Source organism: Phoenix dactylifera, chromosome 6 (genome assembly GCF_051530095.1).
Source record: "Phoenix dactylifera cultivar Ajwa chromosome 6, Ajwa_hap1_PhDact_Kaust_v1.1, whole genome shotgun sequence".
Lineage (NCBI taxonomy): Eukaryota > Viridiplantae > Streptophyta > Magnoliopsida > Arecales > Arecaceae > Phoenix > Phoenix dactylifera.
This window is the reverse complement of record NC_143195.1, coordinates 16,511,594-16,534,512: the sequence shown is the minus strand read 5'-3', so window position 1 is coordinate 16,534,512 and position 22,919 is coordinate 16,511,594. Positions and strand designations below refer to the sequence as shown.

At 38.6% G+C, this 22,919-nt stretch overlaps 1 long non-coding RNA gene and 1 other non-coding gene across 2 annotated transcripts; both read left to right on the top strand.

Moving 5' to 3' along the window:
* The first annotated feature begins 14,256 nt into the window (after window positions 1-14,256).
* On the top strand, window positions 14,257-15,394 carry LOC148703089 (uncharacterized). Its single transcript, XR_016395716.1, has 3 exons — window positions 14,257-14,437; window positions 14,528-15,119; window positions 15,227-15,394. It is a non-coding gene; the product is annotated as an uncharacterized LOC148703089 (long non-coding RNA).
* Window positions 15,395-17,035: 1,641 nt separating this feature from the next.
* Window positions 17,036-17,141, top strand: LOC149753326 (small nucleolar RNA R71). The gene has a single exon (XR_016395821.1). It is a non-coding gene; the product is annotated as a small nucleolar RNA R71 (small nucleolar RNA).
* Window positions 17,142-22,919: the final 5,778 nt, after the last annotated feature.

Sequence of the window (22,919 nt, the reverse complement as noted above, 5' to 3'; positions counted from 1 at the left end):
TGCATATATGCTCAATACATATATTTCCATTTTGCACATGATCCCTAATAAAATGGTACCTTATTTCTATGTGTTTGGCTTTAGAGTGCTGAACTGGATTTTTAGTAAGATTGATGGCACTAGTATTATCACACTTAATAGGAATATTATCTAGTTTAACTCTATAGTCCTCTAGTTCTTGCTTAAGCCATAATACTTGAGCACAACAACTACCAGCAGCTATGTATTCAGCTTCAGCTGTGGACAGTGCCACTGAATTCTGCTTTTTGCTGAACCATGATACTAAGTTGTTTCCTAAGAATTGACATGTGCCACTTGTGCTCTTCCTATCTAATTTGCATCCGGCAAAATCAGCATCTGAATATGCAAGCAAATCTAGACATGAGTCTCTTGAGTACCATAAACCTATATTGGTAGTTCCTCTTAAATATCTAAGGATTCTCTTAACAGCACTTAAATGTGACTCCTTAGGATCGGATTGGTATCTAGCACATATTCCTACACTAAATACGATGTCGGGTCTACTAGCAGTAAGGTAGAGCAAGGATCCAATTATTCCTCATAGAGCTTAATATCAATACTTTTCCCTTTTTCATCTTTGTCTAGCTTACTAGTAGGGTTCATTGGAGTGCCAACTCCCTTATGATTTTCATTCCCAAACTTCTTTAGTATTTCCTTTGTATACTTAGTTTGATGAATGAAAATGCCTTCTTTAGTTTGTTTGATTTGTAATCCTAGAAAGAAGCTTAGTTCTCCCATCAAACTCATTTCAAATTCTCCATGCATTAAATCAGCAAATTCTTTGCAAAGAGTATCATTTGTGGCACCAAAGATTATGTCATCTACATATATTTGTACCACTAATAGATTTTTGTCCTTTCTTTTAAGAAATAGAGTTTTATCTATATTTCCTCTACTAAAGTCATTATTAAGCAGAAATTTGCTTAATCGATCATACCAAGCCCTAGGTGCTTGCTTTAATCCATATAATGCCTTATGTAGTTTAAACACATGATTTGGAAATTCATGATTCTCAAAACCTGGAGGTTGTTCTACATATACTTCCTCCTCAATAAAACCATTTAAGAATGCACTCTTCACATCCATTTGATATAATTTGAAATCCATAAAACATGCAAATGCTAGAAGTAATCTAATAGCCTCTAATCTAGCTACAGGAGCAAATGTTTCATCAAAATCTATTCCTTCTTCTTGATTGTATCCCTTAGCTACAAGTCTAGCCTTATTTCTTATAACTAATCCATTTTCATCTAATTTATTTCTAAATATCCATTTTGTTCCAATTACTGAATTATGCTTTGGTCTTTCAGTTAATGTCCATACATTACTTCTTTTGAATTGATTTAATTCTTCTTGCATGGCATTTATCCAGTTATTATCTTTTTCAGCTTCTTCATAATTCTTAGGTTCTAATTATGAAACGAAAGCAAGATAATCATTTAAATTCCTAAGAGATGATCGAGTTCTTACCCCTTGAGATGGATCACCAATGATTAAGTCTTTAGGATGTCCATGTGCATACCTCCATTCTTTTGGCAAGTTTTGGGGTTGTGGTGGCACGCAATCATCTCCCTTATCTTGATTTGGCACGTCATCAATATTCAACTTTTCAAAGTCGATAATTCCTGTATCATCATCAACAATATTTTCTTTCCTAGCAGACTCACTATCAGACTCATCAAATATAATATTGACTGACTCTTCCACTACTAAGGTTCTTTTATTGAATACTCTGTATGCCCTGCTAGATGTGGAGTATCCTAAGAAGATACCTTCATCTGACTTGGCATCAAATTTACTTAGATCCTCCTTGCCATTGTTTAAGATAAAACATCTACATCCAAACACTTTAAGATATTTAGCAGTTGGTTTCTTATTCTTCCAGAGTTCATAAGGAGTTTTCTTGGTTATAGGTCGTATTAAAACTTGATTTAGAATATGGCAAGAAGTGTTTATAGCTTCAGCCCAAAAGTACTTTGGAAGATTTGACTCACACAACATTGTGCGTGCCATTTCTGCCAATGTCCTATTTTTTCTTTCAACAACCCCATTTTGTTGAGGCGTTCTAGGTGCTGAAAATTGATGTGATATTCCATTTTTAGTGCAAAATTCTTCAAAGTGTTGATTTTCAAATTCCGTACCATGATCACTTCGAATTGCTACTAAGGTGAGTTTCTTTTCATTTATGATGTTATTATATAGTTTCAAAAATTCTGAAAATGCTTCATTCTTATGTGCCAAAAATGAAACCCATGTATACCTTGAGAAATCATCAACAATAACTAGTCCACATTTCTTCCCTCCTAGACTTGTAGTTCTAGTAGGTCCAAATAAGTCCATGTGTATGAGTTCAAATGGTCTAGTTGTTGATACTACATTCTTCGATTTGAAAGATGATTTAGTTTGTTTTCCCAATGAACATGGTCCACATATTTTGTCCTTTTCAAAGATCAGTTTTGGCACATCTTTTATTAATTCCTTCTTAACTAGTTTTGATATTAATTCCATACTAGCATGTCCTAATCTTCGATGCCAAAGCCAACTAGTTTCATTTTTCTTTTCTTCATTAGTAATTAAGCATAAACCATTTTTCTTGCCTAACTCATGAAGATCTACTAAGTAAATATTTCTTTGCCTTTGTCCTACAAGTACAATGCTATTATCTTTAGGATTAGTGATTATGCATACAGATGCTTCAAATGTAACTTTAAACCCTTTATCACAAAATTGACTTATGCTAAGAAGGTTATGTTTCAAACCCTTAACTAATAAGACATTTTCTACAAAAATAGATGGAGCAATGAAAATTTTACCCTTTCCAATGATATGCCCTTTACCATTGTCTCCATAGGTTACTACTCCACCCTTCTTTGATTCCAAGGTGACAAATTGATCTTCGTCACCACCGGCGGCGGCGGCTCTCAGTCTCAGCGAGGGAGGGGGGGTGTGGCGGCGGCTCTCAGCGAGGGAGGGCGGCGGCGGCTCTCAGCGAGGGAGGGGGGGCCGAGGGAGGGGGAGGGGGGGCGGCGGCGGCTCTCAGTCTCAGCGAGGGAGGGGAAGGGAAGGGAAAGCCCAAAGGTTAGGGTTTTTGTTAAATTTTTTTAATATATTATAATTTCTAACAGGATTTTATAGTCGGGCCGGGCCGAACCGGGCTATTTTTAACGTTTCCAGGCCCGGCCCGATTTTTTTGGTCGGGCCGCTTTTCCTGCCCAGGCCCGACCAATGGGCCCTTTTTCAATGCCCAAGCCCGAAAAATTTCGGGCCGGGCCGGGCGGGCTGGGCGGGCCAGAAGGCCCGTGATCACCTCTAGTCACCGGTCATGTGTCTTGAACAGCCGCTATCTAGATACCATCGTTTTTCCACTTTATCAGCTGCAAGACACACCTGCAATCAAGATCAAGAAGAAACTTTAGGTACCCAAACTAAGTTGGGTCCTTTAGGGTTAGTACTCCATGTTCCTTTTGGAACCCAAACTTTCTTGAATTTAATCTTTTGATTATAACTTAACTTGTTTTGACTGGACTTTCTAAAGTTACATTCATATGCTCTATGTCCTAACTTATTGCAGCAATAGCAAGTAATATTTTCATTTTTAGCTTTTACAAAAATGTTCTTTAAGAATTTTTGTTTCCTATTCGTTCTATATCCTAAACCGGCCTTATCATATTCAGCTTTTTGGCTCTTATAATGCCCGGGTTTGTTACACTCATAGCAAATGGGAGTTTCTTTTTCCTTTTCTTTGTCCTTACCCTTTTCTTTGCTTGTGTTACCTTTAAGGAAGGGTTTCTTTTTATGGAACCTATTCTTACCTCTCATAAATTTTCTGAATCTTCTCCCAAGCACAGCCATCCCTTCTTCATCGATTTCTTCATCATCATCCGAATCTTCCGATTCAGTTAGTTGTTTAGGGGTGGTAGTCTTTAGAGCAATGGGCTTTCTTCTCTTGACCTCATCTTCTGAATTTTGCCTCATTGTCAACTCATGGGTCATGAGTGATCCTAGAAGCTCCTCTAACTGTAGTGTGTTGAGGTCCTTTGCTTCTTGAATAGCGGTTACCTTGGCCTCCCAATTCCTTGGTAGAGACCTGAGAATTTTTCGCACCAAATCAGAGTTAGAGTAAGATTTTTCTAAACTCTTAAGCCCATTTATAATGTCAGTAAAACGAGTAAACATTTCAGTTATGGACTCAGTAGATTCCATTTTAAACAATTCATACTTGTGTACTAATATGTTTATCTTTGACTCCTTAACTTGATTGGTCCCTTCATGTGTGACCTCAAGTCTGTCCCAAATTTCTTTGGCAGTAGTGCAAGTAGATATTCTATTAAACTCATTTACATCTAATGAACAGTAAAGTACATTTATAGCTTTTGCATTTAACTGTGCTAATCTTCTATCACTTTTATTCCAATCCATTTCTGGTTTGGGTATGATAGTGCCCTCTATGTTAAGTGTGGGTGTGTGAGGTCCTCTAGTGATGATTTGCCATAGTTCATAGTCTGAAGCTTGAATGAATATCCTCATTCTAGCTTTCCAATATGTGTAGTTTGTGCCATTAAATAGAGGTGGTCTATTTGTGGATTGCCCATCACTCATAGAACATCCCACTTGGGTTGTCATGATCTTTAACTCTTGATTGTGAGATCAATGAGTACTATTAGAGCACCTTGCTCTGATACCACTTGTTGCCCAAGGTGACAAGCCAAGAGGGGGGGGTGAATTGGTTTCTTTTAAATTTAAACTATCTTACTCAAGTCAAATAGATGGTTAGTAAGCTAAGGCAATTCACAACACAAACAACACAAAGTATAGTGGTTCGGTGCTCTCCTTAGCACCTACGTCCACTCCCCAAGCGACCCCTTGGGAATTCACTATAATCTCGCGGATTACAGTTGGATTGTTTTCCGGGCTCACAATCCAAAAACCTTTGTTGGTTTTACGGGCTCACCAACGAACCTTTACAATTTGGTTTTCCGGGTTCACCAAAAACCTTTGTTGGTTTTACGGGCTCACCAACGAACCTTTACAATTGGTTTTCCGGGTTCACCAATCAACCTACTTCGTTGGTTTTTCGGGCTCACCAACCAACCTTTACAAATAGTTTGACAAACAAAAAGAAAGATTCAAACTCCTAAATGAGCAAATGAAACAATATTAACTACAAAGAAGAGTTAGAAAGTATTTATCGCTTTGAAGTGGCTTTGCTCTTCTTTGTCAAGGATGCTTCACTCTTCAAGGGAGGATGGAGCTCTTGATGACTCTTTGAATCTGCTCAACCCCTTTCTTTGATTCTTGAATGAAGCACTTGAATGAAGAAGATTAGGGCACTTTTGTTTTCTTGTGTACTCTTTTATGTTCCTATCAAAAAATTATTCTATCTGATGAATAGTGCCCCTTTAAATAGCTTCCCACATCCTTTGGACAAGCCCCAATGGTTAGATTTGAAAAACTAGCCGTTACTGACCTTGGGAAGGACAAAAAGTACATCTGCAGAACTAGCCGTTATGCTTCAGCCCGTGTTTGGGTCGGCTCAACCTGTCCTTGGGTCGACCCAACTTTCACTTGGGTCGACTCAAACATTCCTTGGGTCGACCCTCTCAGAAAACACAGAAACTTGAAATTCAGCCTTCTTTCCCTTGGGTCGATCCAACCATTCTTTGGGTCGACTCAAAGTTCACTTGGGTCGACTCAACTTCTTCTTGGGTCGACTCTTTCAGTAATTCCAGAGAACCATTTCCTGACTTCTTTTTCTGTTTTGCCTTTGGGTCGACCCTCTCAGGGTTTGGGTCGACTCAAGCTTGGGTCGACTCAACCACTGTTTGGGTCGACCCTCTCAGTAAATCCAGAGAGCCATTTTTCTATTTTGTTTCAAGAATCTTGGTGTTTGGGTCGACTCATGCTTTCCTTGGGTCGACCCAACTCACTGTTCATCTGTGCCAATTTTGCAGAAGTGTGCCAAATGACTTCTTGATGTGCCGGGGTCGACCCAATCAATCTTTGGGTCGACTTAATCTACTCTTTGCTGCATCTCAATGTTAGATTCATTCAAATGAACAATGAAATATATCTATGTCAATTCATACAAATATACTGAGAGTAATGGACTTATAAATGAAGTATTGATTTAACTTATAACATACTCTAGATAATTGCTTGTTAATCATTAAAATAACACTATCATCCTCAGATATCTTCATCAGATTTGGAATCAAATTTACCTAAGTTATCTTTCCCATTATTATGAATGAAACACCTACAGCCAAACACATGAAAGTGGTTTACTTTGGGCTTTCTATCTCTCCAAAGTTCGTAAGGTATTTTCTTTATAATTGATCTTAATAGAACTCTATTTATTATATGACATGATGTGTTAATGGCTTCTCCCCAAAAATACTTTGGGAGGTCACTTTCACACAACATAGTCCTAGCCATTTTCTCTAGGGTTCTATTCTTTCTTTCCACAACTCTATTTTGTTGTGGTGTCCTAGGTGCAGAGAAATTATGAGTTATCCCCTTTTTACTACAGAATTCATCAAATAGATGATTTTTAAATTTCGTTCCATGATCACTCCTAATTGCTATAACTGAACTATTTTTTGTATTTGTTACCTCCTTGTGGAATTTCTTAAAAACAGAAAATGCTTCATCCTTATGAGCTAAAAACATGACCCATGTGTATCTAGAAAAATCATCAACTATGACAATTCCATACTTGTTTCCACCAAGGCTTGTGGTCCTAGTTGGTTCAAAAAGGTCCATATGAAGTAGCTCAAGGGGTCTAGTTGTACAGACACAATTTATGGACTTAAAAGAGCTTCTGGATTGTTTGCCAAATTGACATGCTTTACAGATTTTGTTTTTCTCAAATTTTAGCTTTGACAAACCAATCACGGAATCTCTTTTAACTAATTTAGATAACGTGTCCATGCTTGCATGACCTAATTTACGATGCCATAACCAACTTGCCTCACTAAGCTTAGTATCATTAGCTACTAAGTAATGGCTGTTTTTAGCAAGATCATCAAGAACTACAACATAAACATTGCCACGTCTTAGTCCTTTGAAAACTAAACTATTGTTAGTTGAGTTGGTTATGATGCACATAGATGGCTTAAATAATACATCAAAATCTTTGTCACATAGTTGACTAATGCTAAGTAAATTGTGCTTAAGACCATCTACAAACTGAACATTATCAATAAAGGTTGAAGGTGTGATTTGTATCTTACCAATACCCATGATGTGACCTTGGTTATCATCTCCAAAAGTCACCACACCTCCTTTCTTAGGTTTTAGGGTGAAGAATTGCTTCTTGTCATCCGTCATATATCTTGAGCAGCCACTATCCAAGTACCAACAATTTTTATTGAGCTTGGCTGCAAGACACTCCTACACAAGAAAATCATATAGTCTTAGGTACCCAAGTTTTTTTGGATCCTTCAAGGCTAGCTTTGTTGGTTCCTTTTGGAACCCAAACCTTTTTAATTTTTCTTTTAGCTTTTATTTTTCTATGGTCACACACATTAGTTTTATATCCTCTTTTTCATAACAGAAACAAGTTACATTTTTAGTTTTACTTTCTCCGGCTTTTACAAAAAAGTTTTAAAGAAATTTTTGCTTATTCTTTGGCTTATACCCTAAACCAGCTCTATTAAACACAGCTCTTTGATTATTAAGAATCATTTCTAATTTTTCAGAGCTATAAGTGAACTTCTCAACAATAGATTTATATTTTTCAAGTTCTTTTGTTAAGTTCAGTTTTTCTGTTTTTAGTAAGCTTAAGTCTTTTGTAAGGTTATCTTTTAGAGTTTGATTATTGTTTTTAAGTTCTGAAATTTTTTTAGTTAGTCTTTCTTTGTCTTTAATTAGGGTACAGTTCTTTTGAGTTAGCAATTGGTTGCTTGTTTTAAGTTCTAAGTTCTCTTTAACAATGGAATCCTTTTCCGTAATCAGATTGTCATTTTTATGACTGTAGGATTGATTAGTTAGCCTCAAATCTTTGTTTTTAAGATTTATTGATTTATACTCATCCATTAGCTCATTAAAGGCATCATACAATTCTTCAAAAGTAAAATCTAAATGAGTTTCAGATGTTACCTCATTTTCATTTGCCATAAAGCAAAGATTGGCCTTTTTCTCTTGTTCCTCATCCGATGATGATGATGATTGATCGGAGTCTGTCAAAGTGGAGACAAGAGCTTTCTTCTTCTTGTATTTGCTGCCCTTCTTCAGCAAGGGATAGTCGACTCTGAAATGTCCCGGCTTCTTGCATTCATAGCATCCGATTTCCTCACTTTTCCTTTCCTTACCTTTATCCTTGTTGTAGGAACTTGAGGAACCTCTCTTCTGATGAAAGGGCTTCTTCCGGTTGATGAATCTTCTGAACTTTCGCACGAGAAGAGCCTTGTCTTCATCTCCCTCATTGTCTTCTTCTTCGCTGCTGCTACTGCAAGATAGATTCTTGTTAGAAGAAGTAGATTTGAGGGCCATTACCTTTTTCTTATGAGAGGATTCTTCTTCACTGTGTTGTTTCATTGTGAGCTCATGCGTCATTAGGGATCCAAGAAGCTCCTCGAGTGGCAGCTTGTTCAAGTCCCTTGCTTCTTGGATTGCCGTGACATTGGCTTCCCATGACCTTGGTAAAGAACGAAGAATTTTTCTGACAAGATCACTTTTAGTATAACTTTTGTCAAGGCTTTTTAGTCCGTTGACAATATCAGTAAATCAAGTAAACATGCAAGAGATGGTTTCATTAGACTCCATTTTAAATAGTTCATATTTATGAACTAGCATGTCTATTTTAGGTTCCTTGACTTGATTTGTGCCCTCGTGGGTCACTTCAAGTCTATCCCATATCTCTTTTGCAGAATTGCAAGTAGAGATTCTATTGAATTCATTAGGATTCAAGGCACAATAAAGTACATTCATTGTTTTGGCATTTAGTTGTGCCTTCCTTCTATCGTTATCATCCAAATCTTTTTCTAGCTTGGGTATGGCGATGTTATCTACATAGATAGAAGGAGTATATGGTCCATTAACTATGATGCTCCAAACATCATAGTTTTGGGCTTGGATAAATATCCTCATCCTAGCCTTCCAATAGGTGTAGTTAGTTTCATTGAATAATGGAGGCCTATTGGTGGATTGCCCCTCACTAAGGAAAGATCCAAAAGGGGTTGTCATTTTAATATTTTACTCTTTTGGAGATTGGAACACCAATCGATATAAGAGCACCTGCTCTGATACCACTTGTTGCCCAAGGAGAACCCAAGAGGGGGGTTGAATTGGGTTTTAATTAATTATTGACAAATTAAAACTTAATTAGTAATTTATTAAATCTATTGCAAGCAGGTTAAATAGATTACTAGATGTAGTGAATGGAGAGAAGGGAAGAAACAATTAATCAATACAAACTCAAGAGATTTTATAGTGGTTCGGAGCCAACTCTTGCTCCTACGTCCACTCCCCAAGCCGCACTTGGGAGTTAACTATAATCCCTAGGATTACAGCCGGTTGTTTTACAAGTTCACAACCCAACTTGTTGTTTTTGCGAGATCACAACGAACTCGGTCGGTTTTCACAGGCTCACCGACTAGAACCACTCGATTATTTTCCTGGGATCACAATCAAACCCTTACACCGTTGGTTTTAACTTTGGCTCACCAACAAACCTTACAACTCTTGATTCACTCCCTTGATTGAATCAAGTAAGAAAAATAGTTTGGAAAAATCACAAGGAAAGCTTCTAAAAAGCAAATGTGAACAATATTAATAGAGAAAGGTTAGAAGCCCTCAAATAGATTTTGGAAGGGAAAGTAGGAGCTTCTCGATTTCTGAGTCTCCTCTTGAATGCTCAGAAGATTGAATGACAGTAATAGAGCCTTGATTGCGAAGGAAATACTTGTTAGGTTGAGTTGAATGTACTTCTCCCTTCTTTTGCTTGTATTTTCTCTCCAGAAGATCTTGGTAGTTGAAAAGCTTTAATGCACACAATGGAATGGCTCAATCCTTGTCTACTACTATTTACTCTGGCTATTTAAACTGTTTCCTACGGAAAATAGCCGTTAGACACTGATTTCTAGCCGTTCTGTACAGTCTGCACATCCTGACAATCACTACAACAAATATGAGCTTTGCCGACTCTTTTATCCCGACGCTAGGGGAAAGCGTCGGGAAAGGTTGTCTCAGCTCCAGACTTTGCCGACGCTTTGTTCTAGCGTCGGGAAAGGTTTACATACAACGACGCTTAAAAGCGTCGGGAAAAGATGAAAAGACGACGACGCATAAAAGCGTCGTTAGAAAACATCAAACCCTCCAACCCTTCGCCCAGCCCCCTCTCCTCCATCGAGAGCCGACTTCCCACCTCCATCGAGAGCCGGTGCTTCCCCGCTGCCGTCTTCCTCCTTCCGTTCGCCTAGCCCCCTCTAAAATTCGGTCGATGCCCTACTTGTGCGCGCGCCGACTTCCCACCTCCATCGCGAGCCGGTGCTTCCCCGCTGCCGTCTTCCTCCTTCTCCTCTGAGGTAAGCCTCCTCCTCCTCCTCCTCCTCCTGCTGCTGCTCGTCCTCCTCCTCCTGCTGCTGCTCGTCCTCCTCCTCCTCCTCCTCCTGCTGCCCATCCTCTCTCGGTCGATGCCCTAGCTGCGCGCCGACATCAATCCTCCATCCCGAGCCCTAGCTACTCGGCCACCGTCGACCTCGCCGTCGTCTGAGGTAAGTGATCCTAGTATCCTCAACCATGTATTTATTTTAAGCCTTGCGATTTTCCTCTCTGGTATGTAATATATTAAAGTCTGAGGATTTGAAGCATGGGTTTAAACTGTGGTCACGTTCATTTAGTCTTCTTCCTATTGTTTAGGATCAGATCTTTATTCGCCATGGGCATAAACTGCGGGACAATTTACAAAATATTATTAGGTCTCCTTCCGTGCTCTCTCTGTCAATTTAGGTTTTGTGGTAGATAGTTTCAGCCAAGAGCTACCTACCTTAGAAATTTGTTATGAATTAAAGGTTCAGCGGCAAGCCAGTAGCTAGGCTAAGTAAATTGTTTGAAGCTTGTATAGAATTTCAAGATTCTATACAAATTATACAAAAAAGCAAGAGAGAGAGAGAGAGAGAGGAATTTCTACACTCACATCTACTTCAGCCACTATTTCACCAGGAACTGTAGGTGGCACTGGTTGAGGTCCCAATTCTTTTTTATAAACTTTTTGCATCTCATCTGCAACAGCTCGGGCCAACGAATCCTATATCCAAAGCAAGAAAGCAAAACAAAAAACAACTGACCCTCATATCATGGACAGAACTTGAGAGAAATGAGACTATCTTATCTAACTAGCCTCTAACCAGCCTCTTTGATGAGCTACATATAACTGGAATGTTATAGCGCATTAGGAAGTCCACGAGATACCTGATGAGCCTCAAATGGAGGATTGAATGAACATCCTGGTGGCTCCACTTCAACCGCCGGAATAAGAGAGGTGGATGACTTCTGTCAAATCCCAAGAATGTACCATTAGGCATTCTTGCTTTCCCATGAAGAAAGCAAGATATCACCAAGCACCTGTCTGTGAGTCATAATTGAAATTTGCAAATGAACTGGCTCTTGTAGGTGCTTTTTCCATTTTTAGTTTCAAACTTTTTCAATGTAGCTTGTGAATCAATTATTGGAAGAATGTAACAGGTGGATCCAGCCCTTCAGCATTTTCTGTTGGGTTGATGCTTTCGGCGCCATAGTGCTGACCATTGAGCTATATGTCTTTCGTTTCACAGTACTCCCTGTTGCTATGATTGACTTTAGTGATATACTTAACATCACCTTCAAAGGAAATAGGATACAGTAGCCATCCTAGCATGGCCTAAGAACAAAGTGGAGGTATAATGTCATCATCATGGCCATCACTTGGGCAAAGCATGCCACGTATGACAAGGTGCACTATGCAACAATAGGTAAATCAAGATCTTAATTTTACTTTCCTTTAGTTGGAAAACATCTCATGGCATGCAAGAAGACAGAGACCACATGAAAAGCTTCACGTTGTTTAAGTTCACTTCAGTAGTATTTTTTAAGGACTTCCTAGATGGAAATTGCATGCTTCGAGCAGCCATGTAACTCTAGGCTTCCTCAGAAGTACTAAATGTTTAAATAATTTATTTGTTCACGAGTCATCAGATCATAAATATGAGATATGATTGTCTCACCTTTTTGGCCTTGGCACGCACTTCACCTGCAAAGTTTGAAGGGGGATAAAAAGATCAGAATGGAGTCAACATTAGGTAATTATAATAAAGCAGTGCTGGGCATATTAATCATGAAAGAACCTTTTTCGTTCCATATGTCATGGACTGTGGTAGCTGAATCCTCGCCCTGAAGATATCAAGAACAGATAATAAATATAAAAGATAATTTCCAGACCTAAAACTTCTCTAACAGATTGCATACCTTTGAAGCATTTTGTGTTTCAGTGTTTTCTTTCAGAATTTCTTTCTTTTTCTTTTTTGACTTTTTCAATGTTGAAGATGGTACAGGTTACACAAAGGGATTGCTCTGAAGCAAGCTCATAGAAACGAGTTAGGTGCAATGAAGCTTCTAGGATCGCTTCTACAATAGAAACTAGCAGTGTACCATTAGGCATCTCTCATCTACAATAGATATTACCTCAAGCACGACTCATAATCCTGTACAAACACAGAGAATGCATGTGCCAAACAAGTTGGCTGGAACATTTGTATCCAATAACCAAGTACACAAGTTGGCGAGAAATAGAAGAGAGTCAAAAGTTTTATTTATCAAAAACAGAGAAATGTTTCTGGACAATTGAGTTAAGTAATTTACAGAACAGTATCATATCTGCAGGTGAGTCATTCTCCCATACATAACATCAATCCATGTTTCGGAGATTCTTCGCTTTGTTTTTTATGTAGAGATTCTTTGCTTTCAGTAATCCTTAGCTGCCTGATATATGCCCTGAGAAAGAAAAGAAATGTTCATTTCCAAGGATTAGACAAGTGGAAGCAGTGGCATGACAAAAAGAACTAAAATAGCATAGTATGTGTTGCCCACTTGCGTTTACATATATCCTTCATCTTGAATACAGATATCATTTCTGTATGCTCTCCAACTGTGGTGTCAATTAATTGAGCTTGGTGGTCTCTTTCAGAGCAAAAAGAACATCTATAATGTAGCATGTCGTGTCCAATTTGGTTCATTCTTTTCAAGTCTAACAACCAAAAGTTGATGTCATTCTTTTCAAGTCTTACAACCATGCAGTAATATGTTTACGACCATGAAAGCATTAAAATTTCTAGCAAGATGATGATGCCTCCATGGCAATGGAACTTTATTTAGTATAAATTTATCATTTAACCAAATATTGATTCTTTTTTGTGCATACCAGGTAACAATATGCCCCGAGGGAGACGATTTAGAGATGTGGAGTTCCAGCATTCTCAGGTGGGATCTACTTCTGATCAGTCCCTACAGTCCCAGCAGCCATGTGAGCATCAGCAGCACGAGTCAGGATCTCAGCGCGAGCCTCCTGCTGATTGCCCGGAGGATGAGCTCCGGATCCAGGGTAATTCAATAAAATATTTCATATTTCATGTTCATATTTGTCTTCAACTTTTTAAGACATATTTTATTTAATTTTAATAGATGGACAAGGGACGGTGAGGACGAGACGGGGACCCACTCAAGCAAAGGATGTGTGGAAGCTTCCTCCGGGTGAGAAGATCATCATCCGATGCAACGAATTGGGGCAGCCCATCAATAGAGCTGGAAGTCTACTATCAAGCTTTTTAGGATCGGTTGCACGCAAGGGTCAGCTGTGTCCGTTCAACTATACGAAGTGGAATGACATGCTTCCTTCGTATAAGGTTGAGCTTCTTAAACTTATAGAGGTAATGAATTGAATTTATTCTTTTTAATTCGACACCTTCTGTATGTTAATTTGCTTTGTACCATAATTTTATTTTAGAGGTTTAATATTATTATAACATTCTGTACCTTGTTGTAGGGTAAGTTTGTACTCCCTCCAGAGAGCCATGATTGGGTGCTAAAGTCCCTCAACCGCAAATGGAAAGAATATAAAGCAAAATTGAAGACGGACTTCAAGCGCAAGGGTATGACAGAGGAGGAGGTTGCTCGTGTGACTCCTCCTGATGTATACCCTCAGCAATGGAGGGAGCTTGTTCACTACTGGTTTTCTGAAAGAGGACAGGTCGTGTATATTGTTTCAATATCTTCTATTATCTTTATTACTAATATAGATTGCAAATATATACATTGAATCATATTATACTGTGTGCTTTTATTTTGGCAGACATATTCTAATATTGGTAGAGCTGCCCGAGCATCTCAAGCAGTTCCTCATACTTCAGGCTCGAAGAGTTATGCGAGACGTAGAAATGAATTCGTAAGTTCTTTTGAAACTATTTGAAACTCTACTAACATATAGCACGTATCATGATATATAGTTTTGCCCATATACTTTCCGTATGTGTAGATAGTAGAGCATGGAAGGGAGCCTGGTGAGGTAGAGTTTTATAAGATGACCCACACTCACCGAGATGGCACCTTTGTCCGGGACGAGTCGAGAGATATAGTTGTATGTATTCATTTTTTTATTTGATCATAATTATTTTATTAATTTTACTTCCTTTAAATTATTAATGTGACTGTTTATTTTTTTGAGAGAAATATAGGAAAGAGCTATAAATCTCATTTCAGAGCGCGTCGGGGAGTCGTCATCATCCGACGCGGCCAGTCGCGTCGAGGCTCAGGTCTATGCAGAATTGATGGGCCCAGAACGTTATGGTCGCGTGAGGGGTTACGGTATCGGAGTTACCCCCACTCAACTGTCTGCAGTGAGCCGATATACCCAAGATGCCAGACAAGGTACTAGCACTGCAGAGGTTTGTAGTTTGAAGACAGAGATGGCACAGATAAAGCAGTCATATGAGACAAGGATAGAGGAGATGAGGCAGAGTCATATGACTGATATGGCGGAGTTGAAGCAGAGCCAAGAGTTGAAGATACAATCTTTGCAGGATCAGCTTGACCATATTTCATCTTTTTTGCAGAGATTTGCTCCTCCGGTACATAACTAAATATATTTGAATATATTATATAATCATAATGCATTCTTGTATGAGCGTGATGACTTTCGTATTTTTAGTTTCTAAAGTATTTTTTTTTCTTGTAGGTTGATGATACTTCATCTACTCGTAGAGATGATGCCGTCGATCCTTGATACATATCGTAGATTGTGTACTTAGGAATTTGAGATGTATATTTTTAGAATGTTTTTGAAGTACAATGTAATCAAATATTATAATATGAATGTAATCAAAGTTCTTGTTTGTGACGTGTATTTTGTTATATATGTGATTTAGTGTATTTGTTTTGTTAGAATTTAATATGTACAGGGTATTAAAAATTACTTTTATAAATTTTTTTTAAAAAAAAATTCATTTGCCGACGCTTTTAAGCGTCGGCAAAAGCCACCGGCACCGGCAAAAAATGGCACGCCTTTAACGACGCTTAAAAGCGTCGGCTAAGGGAAAATAGTTAACGACGCTTAAAAACGTCGGCATAGGCCACCTTCGCCGACGCTTTAAAGCGTCTGTGTAGTCCAACAGTGCCGAGGGTGGTCGAAGTTTGCCGACGCTTAAAAGCGTCGGCTAAGCGAAAATAGTTAACGACGCTTAAAAACGTCAGTATAGGCCACATTCGCCGACGCTTAAAAGCATCGGCATAGACCGCCGACGCTTTCTTCACGCGTCGGCCTAAACCGGCTCCACTCCCACCTGTCCGACGTCGGAGCCACGCTTTGGGGAGCGTGGGTGAGAAACTCGCCGACGCTTAAAAGCGTCGGTATAGACCAAATATAGCGCCGGGAGATATCAATTATTTTGTAGTGAATGTATCCGTTGGGGTCGGAGTCGACTCGCTCGATCTAGAGTCGACTCGGCTGTTGTTGGAGTCGACTCATGCTTCACTAGAGACGACTCGCCCACTGTTCAGAATTTGAATTAAAGTGCTGTCCCGTCCTGGAGTCGACTCGGACCAAACCTGGAGTCGACTTGCCAATATCTAGAGATGATTCGGGATTTTTGGAGACGGCTCGTTCTCAGGGTTCTAGATATACCTTTTTTTGCTTTTCTCTCTCGAGTCGACTCGGGTTCTCTTGGAGTCGACTCGGCTCTCAGAGTCCGAAAGGCCGATCCTCTATCTGTTGATCTGAACTGCCTCGGAGTCGACTCGCACCTTGTTGGAGTCGACTCGGCTGACTTGGGAGTCGACTCTGGAATACTTGGAGTCGACTCGTTCTCAGGGTCTCCGAAAATGGTTCTCTGCCTTTTGGACTTGCTTTCCTCTGGGAGTCAACTCGAACATAACTGGGAGTCGACTCGCCAAACATCGGAGTCGACTCGTAACCTTCTAGATAACAGGGTCTAAAAACCATCATTCTGTCTTTCTGTCTATTACCCTTTGGAGTCGACTGGGAACCGTCGGGAGTCGACTCGACAAGCATCGGAGTCAACTCGTAATCTTCAGAGTCAACTCGGTGATAGGGTCTGAAATTCATCTTTCTATCCTTCTGTCTGTTCTCAGTCGGAGTCGACTCGTAGTGTATCGGAGTCGACTCGAGCTTGTCCCAGAACCTCTGAAACACTTAGAGTCGACTCGCAATCTTCCAGAGTCGACTCGAACTTCAGACTTTGGTTCAATTGAGTTCAATCACCTAGCCAAATTACTTTGAACCAAGGCTCGATGCACTTAAACATAAATTCACATATATTCGCCTGAAACACTAGATTGAATTCATTAGTATAACATGAAATATACTCAAATGCTTTGAGCTCATCAAAATCAAATAGGGGTATAATCAATCACTCCACATTCATGTTCATTTTTAAGCATGAAAGTCCCCCCACATGCGACATCGATCATCTGACGATTTCGTTCAGTCAATCCATCATAGAAACATTGCACTAGCTGCCATTTAGGTATTTGATGATGTGGGCATTTTCGGATTAGGTCCCAAAATCTCTCCCAAGTCTCATGAAATTCTTCTCCTTCAGTTTAGGAGAAACTTGTGATGGCACGTCTAAACTGGTTTGTTCTTCCTATAGGAAAGTATTTTTTAAGAAATTCTTATTGCATTTGATTTCAGGAACGAATCGAATCGGCTTCTTAAGAATTCAGCCATTGCTTGGCTCTGTCTTTAAGGGAGAAGGAGAATAATCTAAATTTCAGAGCATCATCAGTGAAGTTCTGAATCTTGATAGTGGTGCAGATTTCAAGAAATTAATCTAGGTGTTTATATGGGTCTTCGTTGGTGAGCCCATAAAAAGATGGGAGCATTTGGATCACACTAGACTTTATTTCATATTGTACAGCTGCTACTTCAGGTAATCAAATGCAAGATGGAGAAGTGTAAATGGTGGGAGTAAAGTACTCCCTCAGGAGTTTGGGTTGTTCTTCAGCCATCTCGATAGGTGGGGATGATTCTAATGTTTTGATCTTAAGGGTCCGTTCTATTTTAGGGTCAAAAGGTAATAGGTCACGCACTCTAGAAAGATTCTCGTGCATAAACTAATACTTGATCAGTCAAGTATGCAATAAAAGAAAACTACATCAAATCCTTGTATTTGCCCTAAAATCACTAAACAGCTCCTAACTGGTTTGAAGAGGGCACCTAAGCCCCCAATCCGGTCTAATGAACTGAGTTGACCAGGTAAGCTCCCAGGTAAGTGGGGGGGTCACGATGTGTTTGCAAAGGTCCCACTTAAAAACCACTTGCCTCGAACAGATGAACTGCCTCCCTTATAGGGACAAAGCCTGCCTAGACATCAACTGAGCCACAGAGCGAAATTGGTGCAATTTTCGGTGATCTTCGTCCTATTGAGCTCGAATGTCCCTAAGGGCCAACGTCTAATTGATTTTAATTAAAGTGATAGCTAAGTGAGAATTGATTCACCTAATTTGGGCAAGAATCTGGTGATGAAATTCAGTTCTTATCTTGTTGGGGTGATTGTCCTTACTATGTGCGGATTAATTAGTGTATGTGTATCAAGCATGCATTTACACTTTTGCTGAAATTAAAATCAAACAATCACCACAAAATTTCAAGCTAATTGGGAATCAATTTAAATAAGAAAGGTTTAGAGGTTACCAAAGGAAATTTCTCCATCAATTTTTTTATTATTTTTTTTAGGCAAACCTCTACAGCATTCCTTTTCCAGCAGTTTCCTTTTTGATCGTCCCAGACTTCCTCTTCGATTCATGATCAAATAATACCAAAAGAAAAATCAAAAATTAGTAAGAGAGAAAAAGAAGATAAGGAAAGTAACAAAAATAGAAAATATTTTATTTTAGTTTAGATATATATTTTTTTGAAAGTTTTTTTTTTGAAAAGAAAAACAACTATGCTAGCAATCCACGGTAACGACGCCAAAAATTGATAATATAAAAAGAAAAATTAAAATTTAGTGGAGAGAAAAAGGAGATAAAAAAGTAACAACAATAAAAAATATTTTTATTTTAGATATATATATATTTAAAAAAATATTTTTTTAATGAAAAAAAAATAACTATGCTAGCAATCTCCGGCAACGGCGCCAAAAATTGATCGGTTCTTTCAATTTCAAAAATAAACCACGCAATAGCACGTATCCTGTAGGATAGTGATTACGGGTGTCGGTCCACAGGGATTGAAGAATAAGTTATTTTTCTTTAGAAATACTTCAAAGGGTATAAGCTAGAGTAAATGATAAAAACTAAGAATTAATATGGATGTAATAGTATGAATTATCTATGGAGGGAGGTGTTTAGGGCTAGAATCCACCGATAGATTTATATTCGTGACGCTTTCAATGATTGAGTTGTATTTAAGACTTGATTGCTTCCGACTACAAGCCAAAGCAATCATAAAAGAAAATTATAACTAATTTCCAACATGAATCATCTAAGTCTAGCACAAACCATTTACTCTAACGATAAGCATGACCTGTCTAACCTAGCATGATGCATCTGATCATTAAATCATTAAACATGAAATCGATGTCACATGAATATCTCCTCCAAACCACAGGTGTTGGATTCGATGAAATAGATCAATCTATGTAAAATATTTTATGCAAGATAAATGATTCACATAAATTGGATAAATCATAAAGATCAATTGATAAATTCTTCATCATGCAACAATCTTACAATACAAACTCAAATTAATAAAAATGAAACGAATACTCCTCTATGGCTTCATCAAACCCCTAAACCGAGGTTTAGCTGCTCATGGCTTCCGGACGACCTCGCATCTTCGTGTCAAAATCTTCAGCGCCCATTATTCCCAAAATATCCCAAAATATTCTCTTTCCCCTCCCTTCCTTTTTTTTATTTCTTTTTCTTCTTTCACTTTTCTTCCACCCGGACAGAGCCTCCTCCTCTGTTATTCAAACCGTCGCCTCCCCCCTTCCTTGAACCGAGCTCTCCCCCTTTTAATCTCCCCGGGCGCCGGTTCAGCATGGAATAAAATCATATCTTCCCCAATTTTAGGCGTGGGGATGGAAGAGAAGGAGCTGGACGCGTTGAATCTTGGATCTCGCTTGGAATGGCAGCTGTGAGGAGGCGGGGATGCAGGCGGATGCCTGATGCGGGAGTCGTCCGGCTGGCTGGAGACGTTGCTAGATGGTACGCATGGTGATCGCGGAAGCTGTGAGGCATGCCGGCACGATCTCTGCTGATCTGGTCGCGATGATTACAGGGATCTGAAATCTGGGACGCCGCGGCTGTGTTCGAAATGGAAGGATGGCCGGAGATGCGCTGCAGCCTTGAATCGTGCCATGGACGCGTTGAAGACGCTTCAGACGAACGCCTGATTCGCTGGCTGCACCGTGGGATAAGAGGAGATCTGGGAGGATCTGGAAAATGGCTGGATGCACGAACGGCGGGCTGGTTCACCGCGTGATACGCTGGGAGAAGAGATCTTTCCCTTGCTTTGCAACGGATCGCTGCCTGTTTTGGAAGTTTGGGGGAGGAGGGGATGCGCTGGAATGAGCTGATGGCGGAGGAGCTGAATCCTGGATGAAGACAAACGGCCGTGATGATTACGGGAGGAAGAAGATGAATAGTGAGATGGGTTTTGGTCTTCGTAACACTGTTCATTTGAACAGTGTTTTTACGGAACACTGTTCATATGAACAGTGTTTTCAGTAATTTTGGGAAAACTTGTTTTTCTTGCTTTATTTTGACGTGAAAATGGGCATATACAAATTTAAAACAAGGGTTTCCTCTATTTTGCTTAGTTTGGAAACGTGATGCGGAGACGGGAGTTTCAGAACCGTTGGATTGCTTGGATAGTGGTCGCGGGAAAGGAATGGGATTGGTTTGGGAATTGGCTTTGGATTTGAGGTGGATTATGATCGTTGATTTGCTTGAACTTGTTCTGGAGCCCAATGTCATTTAAAATTTAATTCTTGCTAAACTGCTTCAGACCAAACTCAATCAGATAAAATAACCAAGACTAAAAACAAACCCGTGACGTAATAAAAAGGGTTAATTAAACCTTTTTCCCATACAAAATTAATTATAACTTTTAATCTAATCAGGACCAAAGCCTATTTAATTATAACCTTAGCTTGATTACAACTCCATCAGGTTACCGAACCGGATCAACACAATCTCCTCCTTATATGTTTTTCTGTAGTTTTCATGAAAGATCGCAACCAAGAGAGAGATAAGTTCAGAGTCTGGTTTAAGAAAAGAATTATTTACTTCTTACCATAATTTAAATTTATTTCAATGATTATTCAATTTCATGGTAAAATAAGTATTTATCAGTTTAAGAACATTGATAAGTGCTACGAAAAGATAACTAAATTATAAATTGTTAAGCAGTTATCACACCCCCAAACCTATGTTTTGCTAGTCCTCGAGCAAAATAAAATTACAAAAGAAAACTCTAACTCACTTTCGCAGGCATCGCGACTGCATTTACCATATGCAACAAGGCTTTAAACCCCCTAGGTTACCACTAGTGGACGAGTTATAGTCTCGTGAGGGTTTCCAGTGAAGATACCCACAAACTTCAATCTTAAAATAAATTATTTATTATTATTATTATTATTATATATTTTTTATTTTTTATTCTTTTTATTTTTATTAATTTATTATTATTATTATTATTATTATTTTTAGATCGATTAATCTATGAAGTGAAAATCAAATTCCAAATGCATACTAGCTAAGAATTTCAAAACTCTCTTTTTTTTATTAAAATCTAATTTAAGATACATAAATGATAAGAATTTTAAAGCACACACGGTTTTATTTACTAAGTCAGCCCAAATCCTAGGTCAAAATGCAATTCAAGTTGAGGTCATTAAGTCTCCGTTAGGGAGTTGTAAGACTTATTTATACTGGAGTGCTCGGTGAAATCTGGACCGTACACAAGCTAAGGGTTCGGATCTCCAAAATATTGTTAATACTAGTAGTTTCCAAGGATTGGTCGAAAGGACCTGCTCACTGATTCAAAATCATCTTATCTGCAGGATTTCGAGAGTTGTGGATGTTTACTTTAGTACCTCACGGGCTTTATCTGTAATATTCCAGTTTACTCAAATTTCTACAATGACGGCTTTCACACTATTGTCTTTTTCAAGGTCAATACAGAACTTCTTTTTTTACTTTTTTTTTTGAAAGATGTATAAATTGTGTACTTTTACTCTTGTGGTGATTTCTCCGTGTAACGAGCAATCAGTCGACAACTCTCACACCAGTTGGCATAAGGTGTCGGGCATCAAGACTCCCCTACGGACTTATGCTCGGAGTCCTCATCACAAGCCCACTTGATCTTTGACAATAGGTAGCCCTTTTCGATGTTCGTGACTAAATCCATTTTTATTGATGATTTTTTTTTTGAATTAGATAAGTATGATTCATCAGGGTTCAAGGTTGCTACTATACTATCAACATATTGTCGAGCTTAGACCTTAGAAGGGTCGGCCAGTGTGTAGTGAAATTCTGAAGTATTAATTAGCTTACAACTCCCTAAGAGAGACTTAATAAAAAGAACTTAAATTTGTATTACTTCCGACTAGTCATTGGGCTTTTTAGATTTTATATACCTTGTGTATTTATCATTCTCGCATAAATGTATAGAAATTAGGTTTTTAAAAACAAAAACTTTTTTTTATTTTAAAATGTATTACTATTATTGTTATTTATTATTTTATAAAAAATGAAAATGAACACATTTTTTTCTTTTTTTCTTTTTTTCTTTTTTTCTTTTTTTTGGATGAAAATCAAGATGAATACCCCCAAACCTAAACCTAACATTGTCCTCAATGTTAAAGAAATCTAAGGGAATTGGGTTGCCTTCCAACAAGCGCTAAGTTTATTGTCTTCAGCCAGACACAGTGAGGTAGTTTTTGCATCTCCTTTAATGAGGTTATCTATTTTGTCTATTATAAAACACTCAACTTTCCTCGCGGGTTGGTCGGCCGCATTGAACACATTTAATTTTACCTTCATGTTCCCAAATGATATGTTCATTACCCCCGTTCTACAATTGATGCACGCATTGGCTGTTGCTAAAAAGGGCCGCCCAAGGATCACGGGGATTTGTTTCTAAGGATTAGATTCATGTTCCATATCAAGGACAATAAAATCTACTGGAAAATAGAATTTATCTACCTTGACAAGAACATCTTCAATTATCCCACGTGGTGTTTTTACAGATCGATCAGCCAATTGAAGGAATACCGAGGTTGGTTTTAACTCACCTAACCCAAATTTCTCATAAACTGAATAAGGTAAAAGGTTGACACTTGCCCCTAGATCTAAGAGTGCTCGATCAATGAAATTATTTCCTAAGATACAGGAGATGGTGG